Source organism: Bos grunniens, chromosome 6 (assembly GCF_055505025.1).
Source record: "Bos grunniens cultivar Pamir isolate PY7600 chromosome 6, Bosgru_T2T1.0, whole genome shotgun sequence".
Taxonomy (NCBI): Eukaryota; Metazoa; Chordata; class Mammalia; order Artiodactyla; family Bovidae; genus Bos; species Bos grunniens.
In genome coordinates, this window is record NC_141170.1 from 90,851,708 (window position 1) to 90,879,556 (window position 27,849).

At 38.4% G+C, this 27,849-nt stretch overlaps 1 long non-coding RNA gene across 1 annotated transcript in view; it reads left to right on the top strand.

Annotated features, from left to right (window-relative positions):
- The window catches only part of LOC147370988 (uncharacterized), an 89,508-nt gene extending 63,030 nt beyond the window's left edge, over window positions 1-26,478 (top strand). Inside the window, exon 2 of the long non-coding RNA XR_015165677.1 lies at window positions 26,258-26,478. This is a non-coding gene — a long non-coding RNA (uncharacterized LOC147370988). The remainder of the gene's footprint in view (window positions 1-26,257) is intronic.
- Window positions 26,479-27,849: the final 1,371 nt, after the last annotated feature.

A 27,849-nucleotide genomic window follows, 5' to 3' on the forward strand; every position in this document is an offset into this window, starting at 1 on the left:
TGGGAAGGGAGATGGAAGGAGGTTCACGAGGGAGGAGACATGGGCATACCTATGGCTGATTCTTGCTGAAAACAACAACACAACAAAGTGCTGTAAAACAATTATCCTTCAATTAAAAAATAAGTGGCAAAAAAGCAAATATGTATGTACTGGAGTGCAAATTGGAGGCAAATTTTGAAGTATCTCAAGAAGAATGTCAAATTATTCCTTGTGGTGTACCTTTCTCCGTCCATAATTTTATCAGGTAATTCTACATTGGATGACTTCTTGGAAAATCTTCAGAAGTCCAACTTTGTGTCTAGAATGGTACAGGGACACAGAGACAAAAGGATTTCAAGATGGTATGTATTTAGAGAGACTATATATAAATTCTTATTGATGATTGGTGTGTTATGAGCCACAATTTTTAAATTTGGCTAGTTAGCACTCTCCTTTCTCTCAAGCCTGGCTCACTGTACATTGGACAGACACTGCTTTATTCAGAGTTCTTTTAGTTTCATAGAGACAACACTGGTGATTAATTGTTCTATCCCATTGCTCAGTTTTGTCTCCTAGTCATGAGTAATAAAAAGCAGAATTTTATCTAAGCATATTTATTGTTCCTTATATGCTAATAAGTTATATTGGCAGAAACAGAACTATTTTCCACTTTAATGCATTCTTTTCCTGGACACACAGGAAAATTATACTTCCTTGCTGTTAGGTTGTGTGGCTGTTTTGACCAAAGAGATATGGATAGTTACAATGTGTGTTGTTTCTTGGCTTGAACTTTTTACAAAATTATTCATAACTCCAGGTCATACCTTTCCTCTTGTGGTGAAACTGGAGGCCAGGTATTACGGATGATGTGATAACTACAAGATGAAGGAGCATTGACTGGCCCATGTTAGACTTTTCACACGTGAGATACAAATTTTTGTTAAACCTCTAAAATTCCAGAATTTATCTGTTGCAATAGCAAGGGTTGCATACTCTAACACGTTTGACATTAGCCTAACCACTATAGCAAAGAAGGCAATGGCATCCCACTCCAGTACTCTTGCCTGGAGAATCCCATGGACGGAGGGGCCTGGTGGGCTGCAGTCCCTGGGGTTGCTGAGAGTCGGACACGACTGAACGGCTTCACTTTTCACTTTCCTGCATTGGAGAAGGAAATGGCAACCCACTCTGGTGTTCTTGCCTGGAGAATCCTGGGGATGGGGGAGCCTGGTGGGCTGCCATCTATCAGGTCGCACAGAGTTGGACACGACTGAAGCAACTTAGCAGCAGCAGTAACCACTGTAGACTTACAACTAGAAATAGATAACATTCCATTTGATAATAGGCCTTAGGATCTCACCATTGCTTTTTTGTGATCAATTTACCAATAAATGCCCTTATGAGGTAAAATTTCATCTAGTTTTTATCATGAAAGTTGCTTGCTTCCTCTAGAATTTCTGTTCTCACACATGCTTTTCCACAGTGCTACCCTCATCCTCCTGGGTATACCTCCAAGCCTTGGAAGAATATTGGATCAATTTCCTTGCTTATTGGAAAATATTTGACTACATGTCCATTCCATCATTTCTTTTCTGAGTTCATGTCTTCCTCAGATGACACCATGGATCCTTACTTCTGTCTTCATCTTTAAATGCTTTATTAGCTCCTCAGTCATCCCATTAACATGGACAATAAGTCAGAAACTTATAACCCATTAAATTAAATAATTTTGTTATTTTAATTCAAATAGAACTTAAACTCAGTCAAAACAATCATCAAGGATATCTAATGTTAAAATAGTTTTGCATTAATATACTTAAAATATTATTTTTGAATAAATATATAACATACTTCTTTATTCATCTGCTTTAACAGTTGCAGTGCTATTAATCCAGTTACCTCAATGTACTGAAGGAAATATTGGCACCTCTTGAATTTCTAATTTAAGTTTGTCCCCTGTAGCTTCAGCTTTATATTATATTTACAGCCGTGCTTTCTTCTTGCATTGCACACTTTTTTTTTTTTTCAGTTTTTCAGGATTATATATCATCTCAGCTTTTTCTTTTTTCCCCAGTGTCAACGTTTCTTAGAAAATCCTTTGTTTATATCATCATTTCTTTAATTCACCTTTATATGTCAAAGCAACAGTTTCTTTCTCGTTTATTTTGCTAATGTTTAATTATTTTACCTTATTTTTTCTATAAAAATATTTATGGGTTGCACCTAGATTTAATATCGTCTCTTACACACACTTTCGCAGAGGAAGTAGTTTATTGTATGTTATCTTATTCCAATCTTCAGTGACCCAAGTGTGTAAGCTTTGCTCCTCAGGTTCTGTTGTAATAATGTTTGGTTCAGATATCATGTTACTGTTTGTCTTGTTTTTCTGTTCTTCATAGTGCTCAGTAGAATATATCATTTCTGGCAAATTCTTGTTTGTTAAGTCAAACTGAAGTAGAGAAATTCATATTTATACTAATTACTGGAGTAATGATCAGTTCAGTTCAGTTCAGTCGCTCAGTCGTGTCCAACTCTTTGTGACCTCATGAATCGCAGCACCCCAGGCCTCCCTGTCCATCACCAACTCCCGGAGTTTACCCAAACTCATGTCCATTGAGTTGGTGATGCCATCCAGCCATCTCATCCTCTGTCGTCCCCTTCTCCTCCTGCCCTCAATCTTTCCCAGCATCAGGGTCTTTTCAAATGAGTCAGCTCTTGGCGTCAGGTGGCCAAAGTATTGGAGTTTCAGCTTCAGCATCAGTCCTTCCAATGAACACCCAGGACTGATCTCCTTTAGGATGGACTGGTAATGACAGCAATTGATAAATATGTCAAAATCTTGTCATAAAAACAGTATTTATTTTAAAAAGAGAGAAAATATAATGCACATCACATTATACTTTATTCCAGCAAAAGAGGCAACTGAGTTGGAACATTCTTAGCCAGTAGACTTCTGAATGCCACAATCCTCATGGTTCCATGAAGAGATTGGTGTAATGTTTAAGCTCTTCACTTCTGGAGCCAGCCCTTCTGGATTCAAAATCCTGCTCCAGACTTGCTACTGTGAGATAGTAGGCAAGGAATGCAATTCCCTATGACTCAAGTTTTCATCTTTTGTTTTTGTTTTTTCATTTGTAAAATGGAAGTAGTTACATTATATGAGGATATAGTATTTAATATATGTAGTACATAGTAAGCAGTGTATAAGCATTAACTATAGTTTCAAATCTGTATTGGCTATTTATCTTGCAACTGTCCTCTTATGAGCATAAATAAACAACTAAATTTGCTCAGTTACCCATATAGATATTGTCTGCAAAAACCTGAGGCAGTGACCTCCAGAAAGTTCACATTGTATTTTGATTTAAGAAAGAAAAAAAAAAAAAAATCCCTGGTGGCTCAGAAGGTAAAGCATCTGCCTGCAATGCAAGAGACCCAGGTCTGATCCCTGGGTCAAGAAGATCACCTGGAGAAAGAAATGGCAAGCCACTCCAGTATTCTTGCCTGAAGGATTCCATGGACAGAGGAGCCTGGTGGTCTACAGTCCATGGGGTTGCGAAGAGTTGGACACAACTAAGCAACTAATGGCACCCCACTCCAGTACTCTTGCCTGGAAAATCCCATGGATGGAGGAGCCTGGTGGGCTGCAGTCCATGGGGTCGCTAAGAGTCAGACACGACTGAGCGACTTCACTTTCACTTTTTCACTTTCATGCATTGGAGAAGGAAATGGCAACCCACTCCAGTGTTCTTGCCTGGAGAATCCCAGGGACGGGGGAGCCTGGTGGGCTGCTGTCTATGGGGTCGCACAGAGTTGGACACGACTAAATGACTTAGCAGCAGCAGCAAGCAACTAACACACAAAAGGATTTTTTTGAAATTTGAGCTTTAGGATACCACTAAGAGAATTGCTTGGGGACGGGGGTAGGTAGAGAGGAAATTGGTTAAATTGCATACAGTTTTGACATTTAGTTAATACAGTCAAGCATGGTGATATTTAAGGCAAAGTTTCCTGTCTAGGAATGAACATCCATCATGGGTGGTTAGTGGTCATTTTTAAACAACTTCTAGACATTTTTTTTCTTGCATTATCATCCTCTGTATCATCCTATATCCATTGTCTTTCTGAAAGCCACTGTGATGATCATCTCAAGACTAACAAAGTCTTCCACATGAATACTCTTAAACTTGAGTATCTTTACTAAAGTACATAAGATCCAGAGGGCAGTCACTGTTACACTAGCCACTTCTTTCAGCATGCTAGTGTTCTTATAAACTAGGGGACTGATGTGTTACGTTTATCAGGTATAAATACTCCTGCCAGGCCCAATTTGAAGCTACCAATGGCTTAAAAAATGGGTCATCAAATGCCAGAACATTTAACAATTGACTTGTAGGAACTGGTCAGAGCTGGTACCCTGCCTAATGCTGATATTTCTCTTTATGTATAAAGGCTCTTCACTTTCAGAGGTTCATAAATGTGAATAAGAGTAAAGTTTTGCCTAATATCAGCCTCACATTCTACAGTTCTTGAGGGCCCAAGAAGTAATTTATATAGCTTCTGAAGAAATGAAAATAATTTCTGGACAAAGTGACACTAGAAGATTTTCTTCAGTGTCCCTTCATAGAAAAGCCCATATCATAATTGCAGAGCAAGCTCAAAGGGACAGCAGCACATTCTTGAGACTTTTGCAACCAAGATCTTGGCCATAGGGATGAGGATAGCATCTATTATTTCCTTCCCTTCCTCTGTGCTACAAAAAGCACAAGAAAAATAACAGAGGTTGAGAAACTTAGAATACTTTCTTTAGATACTTGGCCCTTCCTTTCCAATACACCTACAATTCTTCCTTCAATATTCTGAGGAAAATTTTGAAATAATTAAACTACAATTTAATGCATTGCAGCTGTATTACTAGATTTGCTTCACAATCCTCTTTTAATGACTCCTTCAGTTTTCTATTCCCTTTTCCCATTTATATTTTAGCAGTCTTTGCCTTCAAACAGAAAATGAGTTGGTGCTAACAACATTAACAAAAATACTAATATTATATTCATAAGAATACAAAATTTTACAAGAAAAGATTGTTCCATTATACCTTGCTTACAGTGGGGGAGGTTTAAGTTCCTTTCCACAGGAACACAGCAACAATGCTACCTGCCTTGCTAGTTTAGTAAAACATGTGCAAGGTACTTTTTACATGACATTCATCAGGTGAAGAGGGGAGAAATTAATGCTAAAGTCTGTAAGAAAAAAAAAAATTATATTCTGAGATTCCCAATAGCAGACTTATTATTCATGTTCATATATTTCAGATATTACTTAGGGATATTTGGTGGTTGCCAATTCACATGTTCTTCCTATGTTAATATTATGCTCACTTGATTCTGAGCACTGAAGCTGAAAACCAACCAATCAGTTTAAGGGCTGAGGGAATAATGCACAAATAACATCATGCTGCTTCTTCTGTGTACATAGTACCTTTCTCTAGCTAACACAGGACACTTGGGACATGTTACTTTGCTAATCTTTGTGATAGCTGATTTAATTAATTACTTGGATATTGCTTCATTAAAGAGGGATGTAGGGTCCCAAGGGAGGTGGTCATTTATCAACTCCATCCTAATATTCAGGCAGGGAGATAAATGATCACTTTAAGATTGTTTTGGGAGGTTTGGCAAGCTCTGACCAAAGAAATAAGATGAGATTGGGATGAAGAAAACTGAGACACAACATATTGATAAAACTACTGCTTTGAAACATATATTGAATGAGAAAATTAACATATTAAAAGTAAAATTGTCTCATCCAAAGACCTAATTCTGGTGAAAATTGTTTATTGATCAAAATAGAAAAAAAAAAAAAAGGATAAAAAATTAAAACTATGTGAACAAAAAAAGAAACAAAAACCAAAATCCCTGAAGCAACTTTCAAGCCTTTGGTATGTGATTTAAATCACCAAGAGGGATACTTCAGTAATTAAAGATGTATTTTGCATTTTACCATTCTTATCAGTGATCTGAGACAATAAACATTCAAGCTGACCTGGAGATAATTACCAATGTATCAGTAAACACACTAATTACAGTGGTTATCTAACTGTGTATAATTGGCCAGTATCACTGATTGGCAACTTTCTGTTCTATTTGGTATGGATAATCTCATAACGTTTTACTCAATTCTTCAGGATCCAGCTAACATTATTCTATAAATCAGAGATCTATATTCCTTAGAAACACTTTCTCTTCCATTCTTAACAATGTACAGATCAATTTTCAGGAGTCATTCTGACTGAGCAATTTGATTGCATCGTAAGAGGTTAAAACTCCTCTGGCAAGATATGCTGATTTATTGGTTTCAAAATGGAAATGAAAATTCTAAGTGCTGGATCAGCAGAAGCAAGGCACAGAAAGCTAGTGACCTTTAGGACTCTCTTGAGATTCGGTGTTAAGGTGGCCTGATCCCAAACTCAAAGAAGAAATTGGCTCCTTAGGCCTTAAACAACTTTTGATGCTCTAAATTGCAAATTCTGTGGCTAGGCTTTCAGGGGATATTCAGGGTGTGTTATTTGGTACTGCTGAGTTCAACAAATCCAGGAGGAAAAATGGGAATGACATATTCACATTTTAGTCTATGCAAATAGTTCTCCCCACAGCAGAATTGCAATTAGACTTTTATACTGTAGAACTTTGCAACACTGTAGCCCTTCTTGGACATCCTTCACTTACATCATACTTCCACTCTGTTATTTGCCAAAACCCCACTCATCCTCAAAGTCCTACTCTAGCCATAGTATCTCTCTTCCTCACTCTGTCCTTTAAACATCTCATAACATGCAATTTCAAATGCTATTTCACATTATTAAAAATTTCATATATTTTCTGTCTGTATCACACAATTATTCTATATGTATAGCAATATTGCCTTATAATTTTGATCATTCAACCTTTGGTCCCAGTTTTAAGGATTAAAAAATAATCTTGAAGTAAAGAAAGTAGGTAACATTCCTTTGCTTTATTTTCTATTGATGGGTTAGAAGTAACCCATGTCCTTAAGAATTCTGAGCTATTTTGTACCTGGAAACAATCATGTATTCTTTTTCCTGAATGGTAATGCCCTTGTTTGTCTTTTTGGAAAATTCCTACTTAGGCTCAAAACATGATTTTAAAATTAACTCTATTTCTTGAGGCAGTGCTCATCAGTATACTATGATTTAAATATTATCTGTAGCAATTTCTGGGCTTTCCCAGTGGCTCAGAGGTAAAGGAGATACAGGCAGGAGACTCAGGTTCAATCTCTGGGTCAGGAAGATCCCCTGGAGAAAGGAAATGGCAACCCACTCCAATATTCTTGCCTGGAGAACCCCAATTCATAGGGTCACAAAAGGGTCAGACATGACTGGACAATTAAATAACAGTGATTTCTGTTGTATCACGCATTCACATATCTCTCTTCATCACACTTGCACTTGCTATGAGAAAGGGCTACATTTTTAAGACAGTATTTGATACTTAAGAGGAGCCTAGCCAGCTGAAGTTAATAGGGTCACAAAGAGTCAGACATGACTGAGAAACCAACACACACACACACACAAACATACACACATGGCCTCAAGAAGGTGTCTTAGGTAAAGGAATGAATGGCATACATGAAGTCTGAAAGAAGGAAATATGAGAGAAAAATAAGAGATTTGTCTTAATGATCCTAGATTTCAGGGTCCCTCTGTCCCTGTGCTTTCAGAATAACTACACAGTAATGATCATATCTAAATCTAACAGATGACAGCATGAGTTATATTCTGTAGCTCTGAAAGCTAAGCTCCTTACCTGGGAGAATAATTTAATTCAAATTTGGGGATACACACACATACATATCATCATGCAATCTCTTAATAGTCATAGTCCTGTATTATTGTAAGACATAACCAAATTGGATGTTAGAGTCTGCTTTTGAGGTGTTTTCTATCTAAAGGTTTTATTTATATAAACACTTGTTTAAAGCTTAAGTAAATTTTATTCAGTCCATGAATCATAGATTGCTATACTTTGATCTATAGAATAATTAAATGATCCAAAGCAGTTTCTAAAAATGAGAAACCAGTAATTCAATATATTGACTAATAAATAGCTTTTGGTCACTTTTTTAGCTGAGAAACACCTAGTTAACTTGCAAGAAGGTGGAGGATATTAGTAGTAGCACTTATCACTTCCAACTGACAAGCCATTCTACAAATGTTGAAACTTTGTAACAGGTTACAAGGCTTTAAGGGGTAAGTCAGGTCTCACATTGAGAGTTCTTGGAGACTCAGCCACACCTTCATTATGATTATTATAACCTAGTAAAGTCTACTTCTTTCTTCCAAAATGAAAGAGACAAGAGACCAATCTGTGAGATCGTGTACATTCATACTAGAATGTAACACAGGGGGAAAAAAATATATATATATATATATTTTTATATATATATATATGTGTGTATGTGAGAGAAAGAGAGAGTATAAAGTTTTCAATTTTATTGCATCAGCTACTTCATCATGGAGGAAGTGGAACAGTAAGTTGCTGTTATGGGGATGAATCACCTAGGTGATGTATATTTGAATTTTAACTGAACAAGGGCCTCACTTTGCCTCAACTTTAAAAATTTTGTTTTACTATTAAGTGGTTCTGATAGAAAGTTCTCATTTCTAGTCCTGTAAGCCTTTTTGTGTTATAAATGAAATTGTATCTTTTTTTAATTGAATGTCTTTCATTTATATATTTATCGATTATCTGCTAAGCATTAGAGTCTGGAACGTGGTGCAGTTCTTTTGTGAAATAATCTAATCACAAGTAAGGATTTTGTTTCAAGATGGCAGAGTAGAGGATGCACACTCACCTCCTCATGCAAGAACATCAAAATCAAAACTAACTATTGAACGATCATTGACAGAGGATGCTGGAACCCACCAAAAAATAAACCGCATGTCCAAGGCAAAGGTGAAGTCACAACAAGATGGTAGGAAGGGTGCAACAAAAATAAAATTAAATCCCATACCAGCTGTATGGGTTACCTACCAACAGGAAAGCAAGTGTACCACAAAAGTTCTTGCACCGCTGTGAAGGTTCTAATCATGTCAAGCTTTTGTGCCTGGGGATCTGACAAAGCAAATAGCAATCCTGAGGGAAACTGACTTTGAAGGCCAGCAGATTTGATTGCAGGATTTCCACAGGACTGAGGGAAACCACAATTTTCCTCCTCCTCTTAGGGGACACACACAAAATCTTGTGTGTACCAGGACTCAGGGGAAAGGAGCAGTGATCTCATAGGAGACTGAACCAGACCTGCTTGTTAATATTGGAGGACCCTCTGCAGTAGCATAGGTCAGTGGTGACTAACCACAGGGACACGGGCATTGGCAGAAGTGGTCCTAGGACCACAGGTCTGCTGTCAGAACCTAGGACCACAGGTCCGCTGTCAGAACCCTCCTAGAGGTTGGTCACCATTAGCCCTAGCATAGACCCTGTAGACTCCATGGCTGGGTTGCCTCATATCAAACAACTAACAGAGAGAGAACATAGCAAAACCTATCAGCAAAAAAATCAGATTAACGTTTTGCTGAGCAAGGCCCTACCCATCAGAGCAAGACACAGTTCTACCCACTGCCAATCTCTCCCAGTCTCTAAGAAGCTTGCACAAACCTCTTAGATAGCCTCATTCACCAGAGGGAAGACAGCAAAAACAAGAAGCTACATTCCTGAAGCCTCCAGAACAAAAACCACAACCACAGAAAGTTAATCAAAATGAAAGGACAGGATTATGTCCCAGATGAAGGAACAAGATAAAATGCCAGAAAAACAACTAAATAAAATAGAGATAGGCAACATACCAGAATAAGAATTCAGAATAATGATAGTGACGATGATCCAGGATTTTGATAAAGAATAGAGGCAAAGATTGAGATGATGCAAGAAATGTTTAACAAAGACCTAGAAGAACTAAACAACAAACAGATGAACAACGCATGTGACATGAAAAATACACTAGAAGGAATCAATAGCAGCACAACTGAAGCAGAACAGATAAGTGGCCTGGAAGACAAAATGGTGGCAATCACTGCTGTGGAACAGAATAAAGAGAAAATAATGAAAAGAAATATAGACAGCCTAAGAGACCTCTGGGATAACATTAAATGCACCAAGGTTTCTATTATAGTGGTTCCAGAAGAAGAGAGAGAAAGGACCCAAGAAAATATTTGAAGAGATAATAGCTGAAAATTTCCCTAAGGTGGGAAAGGAAATGCTCAACCAAGTTCTTAAAGCACAGAAATATCCATTTTTATCCAGGCAGGATAAACCCAAGGAGGAACATGCTGAGACACATAGTAATCAGACTGACAAAAATAAAACACAAAGATAAAATATTAAAAGCAAAAAAGGAAAAAAAGACAACAGAAAAGGGAGGTACCATAAGGTTAACAGCTGATTTTTCATCAGAAACTGCAACTAGAAAGAAATGGCACAGTATATTTAAAGTGATGCAAAGGAAGAACCTGCAATGAAGAATACTCTGCACATCAAGTCTGTCATTCAGATTTGACAGAGATATCATAAGCTTTACAGACAAGCAAAGATTAAGAGAATGCAGCACCACAAATAAATGCTAAAGAAACTACTCTAGGGAGAAAACATAAGAAAAGGAAAAGACCTACAAAAACAAATACAAAACAGTTGTTCAGTAGCTTCAGTTCAGTTCAGTCACTCAGTCATGTCTGACTCTTTGCAACCCCATGAATCACAGCACTCCAGGCCTCTCTGTCCATCACCAACTCCCGGAGTTCACTCAGACTCACGTCCATCGAGTCAGTGATGCCATCCAGCCATCTCATCCTCTACTGTCCCCTTCTCCTCCTGCCCCCAATCCCTCCCAGCATCAGAGTCTTTTCCAATGAGTCAACTCTTCCCATGAGGTGGCCAAAGTACTGGAGTTTCAGCTTTAGCATCATTCGTCCAAAGAAATCCCAGGGCTGATCTCCTTCAGAATGGACTGGTTGGATCTCCTTGCAGTCCAAGGGACTCTTAGTCATGTCCAATTCTTTGTGGCTCCATGGGCTGCAGCACATCAGTCTTCCCTGTCCTTTACAGTCTCCCAGAGTTGTCTCAAACTCAAGTCCATTGAGTTGGTGATGCTATCGAACCATCTTATCCGCTGCTGCCCCCTTCTCCTTGAGCCTTCAATCTTTCCCAGCTTCAGGGTATTTTTAATGAGTCAGATCTTCGCATCAGGTGGCCAAAGTATCAGAACTTCAGCTTCATCATCAATTCTTCCAATGAATATTCAGGGTTGATTTCCTATAGGATTGACCGGTTTGATCTCCTTACAGTCCAAGGGACTCTTGAGAGTCTTTTCCAACAACACAATTTGAAAGCATCAATTCTTCAGTGCTCAGCTTTCTTTATGATCCAACTCTCACATCCATTCATGACTACTGGAAAAACTTTGACAATACGAACCTTTGTCAGCAAAGTGATATCTCTGCTTTTTAATATGCTATCTAGATTTATCATAGCTTTACTTCCAAGAAGAAAGTGTCTTTTACTTTCATGGTTGCAGGAACCATCTGCAGTGATTTTGGAGCCCAAGAAAATAAAATCTGTCACCGTTTCCACTTTTCCCCCTTCTATTTGCCATGAAGTGATGGGATCAGATGCCATGATCTTAGTTTTTTTAATGTTGAGTTTAAAGCCAGCTTTTCACTCTCCTCTTTCATCCTCATCAAGAGGCTCTTTAGTTTCTCTTCACTTCCTGCCATGAGATTGGTATTGTCTGCATATATGAAGTTGTTGATATTTCTCCTGGACATCTTGATTCCAGCTTGTGATTCATCCAGACAGGCATTTCACATCATGTACCAGGTGGCACTGTGGTAAAGAATCCAGCTGCCAAAACAGGAGACACAAGACCCAGGGTCCAATCCCTGGGTCAGGAAGATCCCCTCTAGGGGGAAATGGTAACCTGTCGAGACCAGCTTGACAAGAGGGTTTCCGAAAGTGCGATATGGTGAGAGAATGAGAAACGAGACACAAAAATTGAGATAAAAGTGAGGATGGGGGACCAGCACTACTCCAAGGGGAAGGTGCCGAAACAGAATCCAAGTCAGCTTTATTATACTTTCAGCCGTGAATGAAAGAATATGCGGGGAGTTAAACTATAACATGTGGCCTTCAGGACCAAAGAACAAAATGATCATTAGCCATTGAGTAATTAGGAAACAGTAATCAATAACAAATCAGTAACCAAGACTAATATTCTTATCTATAGATTTGCCACCAGATACGTAAAACATGTGACTCTGAGACACCAGTTGAGAAACAGTCTGGGGTCGGTTTTCCGACCCCAGGATCATATCTTGTTTTCAAGATTATAAACTGTTCCCTCTGGACTTGTTCCAAGAATCTCATACCTTATAGCATCCAGTTTATCAATAATTATAAATATCCTTTGTGGCCCTTGCTGAGACCTGCTTTTCTTTTATTCTTCCTGTCTCCTATAGCAACCCACTCCAGTATTCTTGCCTGGAAAATTCCATGGACAAAGGAGATTAACACCATTCCATGATGTCACAGAGTCAGACACAACTGAGCAACTGAGCATGTATGAACTCTGCATAAAAATTAAATAAGCGGGGTGAAAATTACACAGCCTTGTCTGAATTTTGAACTACTCCATTGTTCCATGTTTGCTTCTAACTGTTGATTCTTGATCCACAAACATGTTTCTCAGGAGACAGGTATGGTGGTCTAGTACTCCCATCTCTTTCAGAATTTTTGTACAGTTTGTTGTGATTCACACAGTCAAAGGCTTTAGCTTAGTCAGTGAAGCGATTTTTTAATTATGTTGCTTTTTCTATGATCCAATGAATATTGGCAATTTGATCTCTGATTCTCTTTCATTTTCTAAATCCAGTTATACATCTAGATGTTCTTTATTTACATACTGCTGAAGCCTAGTGTGAAGGATTTTGAGAATAACCTTGCTTAACATATGAAATGAGCACAATTATTTGGTATTTTAAACATTCTTTGGCATCACCCTTCTTTGGGATTGGAATGAAAATTGACCTTTTCCAGTCCTGATGGCACTGCTGAGTTTTCCAAATTGGCGGACATATTTGGTGTAGCACTTTAACAGCATCATCTTTTAGGATTTAAATAGCCCAGCTGGAATTTCATCACCTCCACTAGCTTTGTTTGTAGTAATGTTTCCTAAGCGCCACTTGTCTTCACACTCAAAAATGTCTGGCTCTAGATGAGTGACCTGACCACACCATCATGATTATCTGGGTCATTAAGACGTTTTTTGTATAGTTCTGTGTATTCTTGCCACTCCTTCTCAAGCTCTTCTGCTTCTATTAGGCCCATACCTTTTCTATCTTTTATCATGCGCATCCTAGCATGAAATATTTCCTTGATATCTCCAATTTCTTGAAGAGATCTGTAAGCTTTCCCAATTTCTTGTTTTCTCTACTTCTTTGCGTAAGAAAATGATAATAGGAACATGCATATCAATAATTACCTTAAGTGTAAATGGATTAAATGCACCAGTGCATGGATACAAAATAAGGCCCATACATATGCTGTCTACAAGAGACCCACCTTAGACTTAGGGACCCATACAGACTGAAAGTCATGTGTTAGCAGGGATTCCATGCAAATGGAAATCGAAATGCTGGAGGAATAGTACTTCTATCAGACAAAATACTTTAAAACAAACTGTTACAGGAGACAAAAAATGATGCTACATAATGATCAAGGGATAAATCCAAGAAGATATATAAATATTATATAGTAAATATATACACAATCATGGTTGTAAATATATACACAATCATCAATGGAGCACCTCATATGTAAGGCAAATACTAACAACCATGAAGGGAAAAATCAACATTAACACAATAATAGTGGAAGACTTTAACACACTACTTTTACCAATGGACAGATCATCCTGGCAGAAAAATCGTAAGGAAACACAGGCTTTAAAGAACATATTGAATCAGATGGATTTAATTGAAATTTTAGTAGCATTCCATCAAAAACGTCTCAAGTGCACGTGGGACATTCTCCAGGATTGGCCCTACGCTGGGCCACAAGGCAAGCCTTGGCAAACATAAGAAAATTGAAATCACACCAAGCATCTTTTCCAACCTTAATGCTGTGAATTTAGAAATACACTACAAGAAAAAAAAAAAAAAACCTTAAAAAAAAACACACACACACAAACATAGTGGCTAAACAATACGCTACTAAGCAACCAGTGGATCACTGAGGAATGCAAAGAAGAAGTCAGATAATAACAAGGGAAAAAGAAAAAAAAGACGACAATCTAAATCCTATGGGATGCAGCAAAAGCACTTCTAAGACAGAAATTTATAGGAATACAATCTTGCCATCAAAAAAAAGAAAAATTTCAACTAAACAACTAACCTAACATGCGAAATAACTAGGTAAAAAAGAACAAATAAAGCTTCAAGTAAGTAGAAGGCAAAAAGAATCAAAGATCAGGGCAGAAATACATGAAAAATAAAATAATAGTAAAGATCAATGGAACTAAAAGCTGGTTATTTGAAAATATAAATAAAATTGGTAAACCTAAAGGTTTATCATCAAGAAAAAAAGAGATTACTCAATTAAAACTAGAAATAGAAAAGAATATATTACAAGATCAGTTCAGTTGCTCAGTTGTGTCCGACTCTTTGCAACCCTATGAACCGCAGGATGCCAGGCCTCCCTGTCAATCAGCAACACCTGGTGTCCACCCAAATCCATGTCCATCAGGTCGGTGATGCCATCCAGCCATCTCATCCTCTGTCGTCCCCTTTTCCTCCTGCCCCCAATCCCTTGCAGCATCAGGGTCTTTGCCAATGAGTCAACTCTTCGCATCAGGTGGCCAAAGTATTGGAGTTTCAGCTTCAACATCAGTTCTTCCAATGAACACATAGGACTGATCTCCTTTAGGATGGACTAGTTGGATCTCCTTGCAGTCCAAGGGACTCTTACGAGTCTTCTCCAGCACCACAGTTCAAAAGCATCAATTTTTCTGGCTCAGCTTTCTTTATAGTCCAACTCTCATATCCATACATGACCACTGGAAAAACCATAGCCTTGACTAGACAGACCTTTGTTGACAAAGTGATGTCTCTGCTTTTTAATATGCTGTCTAGGTTGGTCATAACTTTTCTTCCAAGGAGTAAGTGTCTTTTAGTTTGATGGCTGCAATCACCATCTGCAGTGATTTTGGAGCCCAAAAAAGTAAAGTCTGACACTGTTTCCACTGTTTCCCCATCTATTTCCCATGAAGTTATGGGACCAGATGCCATGATCTTAGTTTTCTGAATGTTGAGTTTTAAGCCAACTTTTTCATGCTCCTCTTTCACTTTCATCAAGAGGCTTTTTAGTTCCTCTTCACTTTCTGCATCTTTACTTTCTGCATATCTGATGTTATTGATATTTCTCCCAGCATTCCAGCTTATGCTTCCTCCAGCCCAGCGTTTCTCATGATATACTCTGCATATAAGTTAAATAAGCAGGGCAATAGTATACACCCTTGACCTACTCCTAATCCTATTTGGAACCAGTCTGTTGTTCCAAGTCCAGTTCTAACTTTTGCTTCCTGACCTGCAAATAGGTTTCTCAAGAGAGGCAGGTCAGGTGGTCTGGTATTCCCATCTCTTCAGAATTTTCCAGTTTATTATGATCCACACAGTCAAAAGCTTTGGCATAGTCAATAAAGCAGAAATAAATGTTTTTCTGGAACTCTCTTGCTTTTTCCATGATCCAGCGGATGTTGGCAATTTGATCTCTGGTTCCTCTGCCTTTTCAAAAAGCAGTTTGAACATCTGGAAGTTCACAGTTCACGTATTGCTGAAGCCTGGCTGGGACAATTTTGAACATTACTAGCATGTGAGATGAGTGCAATTGTGCAGTAGTTTGACCATTCTTTGACATTGCCTTTATTTGAAACTGGAATGAAAACTGATATTTTCCAGTCCTGTGGCCACTGCTGAGTTTTCCAAATTTGTGGGCATGTTGAGTACAGCACTTTCACAGCATCATCTTTCAGGATTTGAAATAGCTCAACTGGAATTTCATCACCTCCACTAGCTTTGTTCGTATTGCTGCTTCCTAAGGCCCACTTGACTTCACATTCCAGGATGTCTGGCTCTTGGTGAGTGATCACATCATTGTGATTATACGGGTCATGAAGATCTTTTTTTGTACAGTTCTTCTGTGTATTCTTGCCACCTCTTCTTAATATCTTCTGCTTCTGTTAGATCCATACCATTTCTGTCATTATTGAGCCGATCTTTGCATGAAATGTTCCCTTGCTATCTCTAATTTTATTGGAGAGATCTCTGTCTTTCCCATTCTATTGTTTTCCTCTATGTCTTTGCATTCGTCACGGATTAAGGGTTTCTTATCCCTACTTGCTATCTTTTGGAACTCTGCATTCAAATGGGAACATCTTTCTTCTTCTCCTTTGCTTTTCACTTCCTTTCTGTTCACAGCTTTTTGTGAGGCCTCCTCAGATAGCCATTTTGCTTTTTTTCATTTCTTTTTCTTGGGGATTATCTTGATTCATGTCTCCTGTACAATATCATGAACCTCTGTCCATAGTTCATCAGGCACTCTATCAGATCTAGTCTTTTAAAACTATTTCTCTGTTTCACTGTATAGTCATAAGGGATTTGATGTAGGTCATACTTGAATGGTCTAGTGGTTTTCCCTACCTTCTTCAATTTAAGTCTGAATTTGGCAATAAGGAGTTCATGATCTGAGCCACAGTCAGCTCCTGGTCTTGTTTTTGCTGCTTGTATAGAGCTTCTCCATCTTTGGCTGCAAACAATATAATCAATCTGATTTTGGTGTTGACCATCTGAGGATGTCCATGTGTACAGTCTTCTCTTGTATTGTTGCAAAGGGTGTTTGCTATGACCAGTGTGTTCTCTTGGCAGAACTCTGTTAGCCTTTGCCCTGCTTAATTCTGTACTCCAAAGCCAAATTTGCCTGTTACTCAGGTGTTTCTTGACTTTCTACTTTTGTATTCCAGTCCCCTATAGTGAAAAGGACATCTTTTTGGGGTGTTAGTTCTAGAAGGTCTTTTAGGTCTTCATAGAACCGTTCAACTTCAGCTTCTTCAGTGTTACTGCTACTGCTGCTAAGTCACTTCAGTTGTGTCCGATCTGTGCGACCCCATAGATGGCAGCCCACCAGGCTCTGCCTTCCCTGGGATTCTCCAGGCAAGAACACTGGAGTGGGTTTCCATTTCCTTCTCCAGTGCATGAAAGTGAAAAGTAAAAGTGAAGTCGCTTAGTCATGTCTGACTCTTTGCGACCCCATGGACTGAAGCCTACCAGGCTCCTCCATCCGTGGGATTTTCCAGGCAAGAGTATTGGAGTGGGTTGCTATTGCCTTCTCCTTCAGCGTTACTGGTCGGGGTATAGACTTGGATTACAGCGATGTTGAATGGTTTGCCTTGGAAATGAACAGAGATCATTCTGTCATTTTTGAGATTGCATCCAAGTATTGCATTTCAGACTCTTTTGATGACTATGATGGCTACTTCATTTGTTCTAAGGGATTCCTGCCCAAGTAGTAGATATAATGGTAATCTGAGTTAAATTCACCCATTCCAGTCCATTTCAGTTCGCTGATTCCTAGAAAGTTGACGTTCATTCTTGCCATCTCCTGTTTGACGACTTCCAATTTGCCTTAATTCATGGACCTAACATTCCAGGTTCCTATGCAATATTGCTCTTTATAACTTCGAACCTTGCTTCTATCACCAGTCCCATCCACAACTGGGTGTTGTTTTGGCTCCATCCCTTCATTCTTTCTGGAGTTATTTCTCCACTGATCTCCAGTAGCATATTGGGCACCTACCGACCTGGGGAGTTCATCTTTCATTGTCCTATCTTTTTGCCTTTTCATACTGTTCATGTGGTTCTCAAGGCATGAATACTGAAGTGATTTGCCATTCCCTTCTCCAATGGACCACATTCTGTCAGACCTCTCTACTGTGACCCATCCATCTTCGGTGGCCCCATGTGGCATGGCTTAGTTCCACTGAGTTAGACATGGCTGCAGTCCATGTGATCAGATTGGCTAGTTGTCTGTGATTGTGGTTTCAGTCTGTCTGCCCACCGCAGAAATTCAAAGGATCATCAGGGACTACTACAAGCAACTGTATGTCAATAAAATGGAAGAAATAGACCTATTCTTAGAAAGGTACAATTTTCCAAGACTGAACCAGGTAGAAATAGAAAATATGAAGGGACCAACAGAAGCACTGAAATTGAACTGTGATGTAAGAACTCCTGACAAACAAACGTGCAGGACCTGATACCTTCACAGGTGATTTCTATCAAATATTTAGAGAAGAGCTAATGCCTATTCTTCTGAAACCCTTCCATAACATTACAGAGGAAAAAATACTCCCAAACTCATTCTATGAGGACATCACCCTGATTCTAAAAACAAAGATAACACACACAAAAACAAAATAACAATCCAATGTCACTGATGAACATAGATGTAAAAATTCTCAACGAATACTAGTATTCTAAATCTAATATTGCATTAAATAGATCATATATTATGATCAAATGAAATTTAGCCTAGGGATGCAAAAATTTTTCAGTGTCATCAAAAATCCATGAACAATAAATGCTGGAGAGGGTGTGTAAAGAGGGGAACCCTCCTACACTGTTGGTGGGAATTTAAATTGGTTCAGCCACTGTGGCAAATGGTATGGAGGTTCCTTAAAATAAAAATAGAGCTACCGTGTGTGTGTGTGTGTGTGCGCGCGCGCGCACGCGCGTGCGCTAAGTTGCTTCAGTCATGTCCAACTCTTTGAGATCCTGTGGACTATACCCTGCCAGGATCCTCTGCCCATGGGGTTCTCCAGACAAGAATACTGGAGTGGATCAGTATTGCCTACTCCAGGGGATCTTCCCAACCCAGGGATCAAACTTGCATTCCCTGCATTACCACTGACCTACATCAAAAAAGCAAGGGAGTTCCAGAAAAACATCTATTTCTGCTTTATTGACTATGCCAAAGCCTTTGACTGTGTGGATCACAATAAACTGTGGAAAATTCTGAAAGAGATGGGAATACCAGACCACCTGACCTGCCTCTTGAGAAACCTATATGTAGGTCAGGAAGCAACAGTTAGAACTGGACATGGAACAACAGACTGGTTCCAAATAGGAAAAGGAGTATGTCAAGGCTGTATATTGTCACCCTGCTTCTTTAACTTCTATGCAGAGTACATCATGAGAAACGCTGGACTAGAAGAAACACAAGCTGGAGTCAAGACTGCTGGGAGAAATATCAATAACCTCAGATAGGCAGATGACACCACCCTTATGGCAGAAAGTGAAGAGGAACTAAAAAGCCTCTTGATGAAAGTGAAAGAGGAGAGTGAAAAAGTTGGCTTAAAGCTCAACATTCAGAAAACTAGGATCATGGCATCTGGTCCCATCACTTCATGGAAATAGATGAGGAAACAGTGGAAACAGTGTCAGACTTTATTTTTCTGGGCTCCAAAATCACTGCAGATGGTGATTGCAGCCATGAAATTAAAAGTCGCTTACTCCTTGGAAGAAAGGTTGTGACCAACCTAGGTAGCATATTGAAAAGCAGAGACATTACTTTGCCAACAAAGGTCCTTCTAGTCAAGGCTATGGCTATGGTTTTTTCAGTGGTCATGTATGGATGTGAGAGTTGGACTGTGAAGAAAACTGAGCGCCGAAGAATTGATGCTTTTGAACTGTGGTGTTGGAGAAGACTCTTGAGAGTCCCTTGGACTGCAGGGAGATCCAACCAGTCCATTCTGAAGGAGATCAGCCCTGGGATTTCTTTGAAAGGAATGATGCTAAAGCTGAAACTCCAGTACTTTGGCCACCTCATGCGAAGAGTTGACTCATTGGAAAAGACTCTGATGCTGGGAAGGATTGGGGGCAGGAGGAGAAGGGGACAGCAGAGGATGAGATGACTGGATGGCATCACTGACTCAATGGACGTGAGTCTGAGTGAACTCCAGGAGTTTATGATGGACAGGGAGGCCTGGCGTGCTGCGATTCATGGGGTCTCAAATAGTCGGACACTACTGAGCGACTGAATTGAACTGAACTGAACCAGTTGTTCAGTCACTCAGTTGTGTCTGATTCTGTGACCCCATGGACTGCAGCACATCAGTCTTCCCTGTCCTTCACCATCTCCTGGAGTTTGTTCAAATCCATGTCCATTGAGTCGATGATGCCATCCAACCATCTCATCATCTGTTGTCCCCTTCTCCTCCTGCCTTCCATCTTTTCCAACATCAGGATCTTTTCTAATGAAGGAAACCCCTATATCCCTAGTATGTGGTCAAAGAGCATAAACTTACAGTTATAAATACTAGGGACATACTTATAACTGAAAGCTTAAGCCTTTTGACTACCTTCCTCCAATCCCCCCCTACCCCCGCCACCCCCGCACTCTGCCTCTAGGTCTGATGTCTTTTTCTATGACGTTCTTTGTTTTAGATTTTTCATATAAGTGAAGTCATATAGTCTTTGTCTTTCTCTCTCTGACTTATTTCACTCAACATAAGACCGTCAAGATCCTTCCATATTGTTGCAAATGGTAGAATTTCCTGTTTTTTTTTTTTTTATGACTGAATCATCCATTATATATACCACAATATCTTTATCCATTTATCCATCAACGGTTGGTTTCCATGTCTTGGCTACTATAAACAACACTGATTTTTTTATTTTTCTTTACTGATTCTTAATGATAGAGAACTTCCACTTTCATTTGTGGGCTAACCAATGATTCACAGGAAGTTTCAATGATAATTATATTTTTAATTGTTACAAATTAATACAAATCTCATTAGAGACCCAGTGTTTGATTGTGTCTATTTTCTTTGTGTATGCCAATCTTTTCTTATGAACTCTAGAATAGAGCAAATGTTATTAGTTCATTCTATCTGATAGAAATTAATAATTATTCTCCAAAATTAATTGATCAAGTCATACCAAATTTGCATTATGAAAATATGACTTATGAGGGAAAGGTGTGTATTTGAAAGTGTGCAACAAGTACAAAACATTGAGAACCTCCCATCCAGAAAGTAACTATTGGGATCTTCCCAACCCAGGTGTTAAACCTTCCCAACCCAGGAGTTGAAATATTATTTGAGCAGTCACTCATACAAGTTTTGAAAGTCATTTTTAGTATGAGTTTGTTAAGCCATGAGAATGTTAAGCCACTGAGAATCATTTATTCTGGAACTTGCTTTTTACTCTCTTAAGTATCTTTGTATACTGCTGGTTTCAAAGGAGCTTTTTCCTTAACATTTCTAGTTTCCTACACTGGGTATAATTCAGGAAACTATTTGTTGCCTAATATGCTGTCTTCTAAAACAATTCTCAATCTGCCAGATTCTCCTGGTGAGTGAGATAGGGAGGCATTTTGATTTCTAATCTGTTGGATACAGTTTATATACAGCACCTTCATTTTCTAGATGTGCCTGCAGTGGCCTGAGAGACTAGATCTTTGCAGTGACCCAACTTACTGCTCCCTGGGAATAATTCATCCATTCATCCAACTAGAGAATTGGTTGATGAAGTATTTACTTTCAGTATAACTAAAGCTTTCTTTTTTCCTTCTGAGGAACTCAGACTTTGTAGGTTTGCTTGCTTTCCCTGCATAGGTTTTGATTTTTATATGTCCTAAACTCTCATATCAACAATTATTTGTATAGATCCCCTGTGAAAAGATTAATGTTTTAAATGGGTTTGTGACATTTATTTATTTATTCATTCATTAACTGAAGTTAATTCAAAACAAATATAACTATGACAAAGGGAATCTGTGCTTAGTAAAGTCAGAGAAAAGTGAAAGAAAATTTTATACTAAAAGGTACAGAAAAGCAGACGTCATTTCTGGTATCCCTCACACAACCCCTTGAGTGCCTATCATATAATACAATTTCAGTATATTGTAAAAATACATTGAATTAACACTGTTTTCATTCTTTTCAGACTATGCATGCTATTCATTGTAACAGGAAACTGAATGAAGTAAAATTTATTGACAACAGTGTCACTTGTATTTTTAAAGATATTTATATGAAATAAAAAACAATGATTAGAAATAACACTTTACTGTATTCTTGAAACACAAGAGAAAAATTAATCAAGCAAAAAAATTGAAATTGATGGTGGATTAATTTTAGGCCCCTCCCTTCCTCCCCCTCTCTCTCACTCTCCCTGCTTCCCTCTCTCTCTCCCTTCCTTCCTTCTTTCTTTTATCTTTGTTTCTCTTTCTTATATCTGAGAACCACATTGTTAATTTCTATACCTATACATGCTGCTCTTCTCTAGTCAGAAACAATAAAGGACAAAAATGGCAAGGACATAACAGAAGCAGAAGAGATTAAAAGAGGTGCAAGAATACACAGAAGAATTATACAAAATATGCCTTAGTGACCTAGATAACCACGACAGTGTGGTCACTCACCTAGAGCCAAATGTCCTGGAGTATGAATTCAAGTGGGCCTTAGGAAGCATTACTAAGAAGAAAGTTAGTGGAGGTGATGGAATTCCAGCTGAGCTATTTCAAATCCTAAAAGAAGATGATGTAAAGTGCTACATTCCCTGCATGGCTAAGTCACTTCAGTCATGTCTAATTCTTTTGGACCCCATGCACCTTAGCCTGCCAGGCTCCTCTGTCCATGATATACCCCAGGCAAAAATATTGGAGTGAGTTGTCATTTCCAACTCCAGAGGATCTTCTGACCCAGAGATCAAACCCGTGTCTCCTACATTGGCAGGAAGGTTCTTTAACACTAGCGCCACCTGGGAAATTGCACTCAACAGGTCACCAAATTTGGAAAACTCAGTAATGGCCACAGGGCCGGAAAAGGTCACTTTTCATTCCATTCCCAAAGAAAACCAATGTCTAAGAATGTTCAAAGTACCGTACCATTGCACTCATTTCACATTCTAGCAAGGTTATGATTAAAATTCTTCAAGCTAGGCTTCAGCAGTATGTGAACTGAGAACTTCCAGAAATTCAAGCTGGATTCAGAAAAGGCAGAGGAACCAGGGATCAAATTGCTAACATCCACTGGATCATAGATAAAGCAAGGGGAATTCCAGAAAAAAAAAAAAAAAATCTACTTCTGCTTTGTTGATTATGCAAAAGCCTTTGAATATGTGAATTACAACAAATTGTGGACAATTCTTAAAGGGATGAGAATACCAGGCCACGTTACCTGCCTCCTGAGAAACCTGTATGCAGGTCAAGAAGCAGCAGTTAGAACAAAACATGAAACAACAAACTGTTTCCAAATAGGGAAAGGAGTACATCAAGGCTGTATATTGTCACCCTGCTTATCTAACTTATATGCAGAGTACATCATGTGAAATGCCAGGCTGGATGAATACTAAGCTAGAATCAAGATAGCTGGGAGAAATATTAATAACCTCAGATATGCAGATAGTAGTACCACTCTAATGACAGAAAGTGAAGGATAGCTAAAGAGCCTCTTGATGAAGTTGAAAAAGGAGAGTTCAAAAGCTGACTTAAAGCTCAACATTCAATGTATGAAGATCTTGGCATTCTATTTCATCACTTCATGGCAAATAGAAGAGGAGAAAGTGAAAAAATGGATGGATTTTATTTTCTTGGGCTTCAAAATAGCCAAAGATGGTGACTGTAGGCATGAAATTAAACTACCCTTGTCCTTAGAAGAAAAGCTATGATGAAACTAGACAGTGTATTAAAAACCAGAGACCTCACTTTGCTGACAAAGGTCCATTTAGTCAAAGCTGTGGTGTTTATAGTAGTTCTGTATGGATGTAAGAATTGGACTATAAAGAAGACTGAGCACTGAAGAATTAATGCTTTTGAACTGAGGTTCTGGAGAAGACCCTTGAGAGTCCTTGGACAGTAAGGAGATCAAGCCAGTCAATCCTAAGGGAAATTAACTCGGAATATTTATTGGAAGGACTGATACTGAAATTCCAATAGTTTGGCCACGTGATGCAAAGAGCCAACTCATTGGAAAAGACCCTCATCCTGGGAATGACTGAGGGCGGGAGGAGATGGGGTCAACAGGAGATGAAATGGTTGGATGGCATCACCAGCTCGATGTACATGAGTTTGAGCAAACCCTGGGATATAGTGAAGGACATGGAAACCTGGCATACTGTAGTCCATGAGGTCACAAGGAGTTGGACGTGACTTAGCAACTGATTATCAATATGCTGTGCCAATTTGTTCTACTTCCTTTTGCATCCCAGAGGAAGTTTAATGTGAACTGCTAAGTTCATTTCCTTTTTAATTGAAGACTTCCCTGGGACAAGCTGTAGGCACCTGAGAATGAGAGCTCATGCATAGAACAAGTCTGCACGGTAAATGCCGTATTGTACTCAGCATTGCTCTTCCTTCAACCACAGAGCAGTGTCATTGGACCAAGAGTTTTAGACTGACTTGCTTCACTTAAGATTTATTACATTAGGCCCCAGTAATATAATATTCCTGTGAGTTGCATTGGAAATACCTGATGCTGTAATCGCCTCAGTACAAAGAAACATAATAAAAGCCATGTCAATAAAGGACACCTTGTTATTCAGTAGAATTGTGTTACATGGACATCTTCATTTAAATTTATATAATATATACCATATAAAGCATGAAGATTTTTAAGGTAAGCAAGCAACAAAGGTCATACATTCAGTAACATCTTTAGAAAACTTGTTTTTGTGTGTGTGGTAAATACACCTATATTTCCACCTCATAGATTCAGCCTATGAATAAATTATTTATGAATTATTTTAAAGAGATTTTGATATACTAATCACCTAAATATGTCTGACGTCAGTGCATAATTATTATTTAGAAACATTCAGATCTGATTGGTTCATTGAAAATTTTGTCACACAAATCTGAAATGACAGATTCATTACCTGAATGTATTCACCCCTAAATTTTTGTATATATTAGTGTCATTATGTCACTTCTCTGGAATAGTAAAACATATAGTTATTATTTTTGCTCTTCTTAAACATTATGTTCTATATAACATGCTCCACAAATACTTCTTTACTACCACTCCTGAGACGGAACATGTTTTCTGGGAAAGAGTCAAGATTTTGTTTTCTTTGCTGAACTTCTGTTATAAAAGAAAATCATATATCAAGGATGAAAGAGATTACAGTATTTTTGATTTGAACCTCTACTTTGAAGAAGCCCAGGTCACTGTCAGATGGACTACACCTACAATTTCTTTATTAAACTAAAATAGTGGGTAAGGTGGATGGTTGCTAAGGGTATTGACTTTCTCACAAACTTAAGAGTCTCCCAGATTGTCATGCTGGAACTCTGTATTTACTCAGTCTACTCCTACTGCACTCTTGCATTGCCCATTTCAAAGGTCCTTTTTGGACTGAATAACATTAGATGAGATCCAGAAGACCAGAAAAGAAATGTTTAGGGACATGCCCCACTTGAACTCTTGCCTCAGATGCCATCAGATTTAAGTTCTAATCACTTTTTCTTTGATAAACTTTATATACTAAGTATTTTGAATCATTTCTCCAGTTGCTGTGTTTTGGACTATTTGCAATTATTTCACAATATAATCAATTCCAGATTTGTCAACACTTTATTTGTAAACCCTTGTTCTTGATATTTTAAATGAAATAGTCAGTAAAAATCAAAACCTGCATTTTTCTGCCATCTGAGTTTTTGTGCTAGATAATATATTCAGTGTTATTAGGAAAAATTATGTGTTTCATGAACTGACAGTGAATTAAAAGGAAGGTATTGATTTTATTTTTTCAAAGTGCTTAAAAATGAAAGTATGGGGGAAGAAATGATAAAAACAGTTAATTTTATCAAAAAGAAATTGGTTGTATATCTTAATCAGAGCTCTTGTGATTAAGCCATTCAAATTCTTGAAGAAAAAGGAAAAAAAAATCAGGAGAATTAAAAAGGGGAAGGACTTCAGAATAAGCTTTCTAAGATATTTCATGGAATCTGAAGAAAGACATGTATCCAGATCTCCTTAAGAACTGAACCTGGTTATTATTTTTACTAAATGTAATTATTAATTGCAATTAAAATGACTAATCTGTTAGGATTTTACTTTCTCCCACTGTTGTGGGTCTTGAAGTTGCTGTCTCTGCTCTTTATTACATTTTGATTTATTTTCTCCTTTTTTTTTTTTTTTCTGAAACCAGTTTTCTCTCCATTTCCAAGAAGACTTACAGAGGCTATTGACTTTGAAAACAACCTACTGATCCTTAAGGGAGAAAAGCATGGTGAATGTGTCTGAACTGAGTGCCCATCTCTGGCCCAATCAGCAATGACCAGAGGTAGGTTTCACATAATGCAAACATGACAGAAGGTTGTCTAATACTAAAGTTTTCAGAAAAATAAAATAGATGATAGGTTGAAAAAACATCACAAGATCTCTATTAATATATCAATTGTCATAATAAAGTAACAACTACCTGTATTAACGACCCTTTGCTAATGATAGTTCTGTTTGAGCCCTCTGTCAAGAAAATGATTTGATTACAGTGAGGGATGACCTCATACAGAAGCAAAGCATCGTACATCTTGACTATATGACTAAATTATGATCAAGTAACTCCTGTTTGTTTTTTATGATAAAATTGGAACATTCTTTAGTGGCCATTGTATTAGTCAGAATTGTAAAGAAAACCGATAAGAAAGGGGATGGAGAAAGGGAGAAAGAGAAAGAGAAGGGATTGATTTGAAAGAATTGGCTCATGCCATTGTTAGGGCTGGTAAGTGACAACTGACAATTCCTAAGGGCAAACTGGTTGGTTGGTGATTCAGGCAATATCTGATGTTACAGTCTGAAGTCCAAAGCCTGGGAACTTAGGAAGAATTTTTATTTTGGCATTTGGAGGCAAGATTCCTTCTTCTGCAGGAAACCTCAGATTTTTCTCTTAAGCATTTCATTTAGTGGATGAGGCTCACCTACATGATGGAGGGTAATCAGCTTTACTTAAAGTCAACTGATTATAAACGTTATTTACATCTTAGAAAGTACCTTTACAGAAAAATCTAGGTTAGTGTTTTGACCAAACAACTGGTCACCGTGATCATACCAAATAGACACATAAGATTAATCATCACAGCCATGAAGCTTCCTTGTTTTTCTGTATTAATGCTAAGCGTCAAGTTCTGTATTACGCTAAGCATCTAAGTTCTCTCAAGAGAGTCTGCTTCTGTTGTTTCTTTACCTTCTTGCCGGGGTCCAGCCCCAGTGGATCCAGGGAAATTCAAAGGAGAGACGGCATCGGTGAATACACTGGCTTTAATTAGATATTAATTAGAGATATAAAGAGTAATAGAATGAGGATAGCTCAGCAGGAAAATTCAGTGGAGAAAAGAGGCTGAGTAGCTCGGTTTACACGGGAAACCAATAAAACTTCAAGACAAGAAGCTTGCACCACTTACATAGGCCACAGGCGTCCTTCCGTTCTCCCGAAGGAGAGGAGACACTGAGGCCTCCCTGGTCAGATCTTAGAAGCCCAGGCAAAGTTAGTAACCTTGGTGGGCTCTGTGCTCCAGATGGAGACTCAGCCAGAGTTTGAGAGAGAGAGCAACATGGGGAGACCAGTATTTTGAGGAACGGATCCCAATTCTTTATTTTCCAGAGTCTGTTTTTATACATTGAGGTGTTATACAAAAGTCACGCAGGGTCAGCAGTCCTGACTTTTATTAAATTCAGGTGCTTCATACAAATGTATACAGAGGTCTTAGGGGTGTTACATCATCTTCTGGCCAGGGGGGCCTG